Raw genomic sequence first — 664 nt, 5'->3', positions numbered from 1 at the left:
CTCAGTGTCTATGTTGCTTGGGGTTATATTCAGGAAGTAGTCCCCTGTGTCAATGTGTTCAAGTATACTTCCCATTTTCTCTTCTATAAGGTTCAATGTGGCTGGTTTTATGTTGAAGTCTTTGATCAATTTGGACTTGAGTTTTGTGCATGGCGACAGATATCAATCTATTTTCATTCTTCCACATGTTGATATCCAGTTATGCCAACATCATTTGTTAAATAAGTTTTCTTTTTTCCATTTGATATTTTTTGCTTCTTTGTCAAAAATCAGGTTTTTGAAAGTGTGTGGATTAATATCTGGGTCTTCAATTCGGTTCCATTGGTCTCCTGTCTGTTCTATTGCCAATACCAGGCTGTTTTCAGTACAGTAGCTCTGTAGTAGAGTTTGAAGTCAGGGATTGTGATGCCTCCAGAAGTTCTTTTATTGTACAGGATTGTTTTGGCTATCCTGGGTGTTTTTATTTTCCATATGAAATTAAGTACTGTTCTTTTGAGGTCTGTGAAGAATTTTGCTGGGCATTCCATTGAATCTGTAGATTGCTTTTGGTAAGACTGCCATTTTTACAATGTTAATTCTACCTACCCAAGCACATAGGAGATCTTTCCACTTTCTGGTGTCTTCTTCAATTTCTTTCTTCAAAAATTTAAAGTTTTTTTTTTTT

The sequence above is a fragment of the Microtus ochrogaster genome, linkage group LG1 (genome assembly GCF_000317375.1).
Source record: "Microtus ochrogaster isolate Prairie Vole_2 linkage group LG1, MicOch1.0, whole genome shotgun sequence".
NCBI classification, from domain to species: domain Eukaryota; kingdom Metazoa; phylum Chordata; class Mammalia; order Rodentia; family Cricetidae; genus Microtus; species Microtus ochrogaster.
This window is presented reverse-complemented; position numbering follows the sequence as displayed.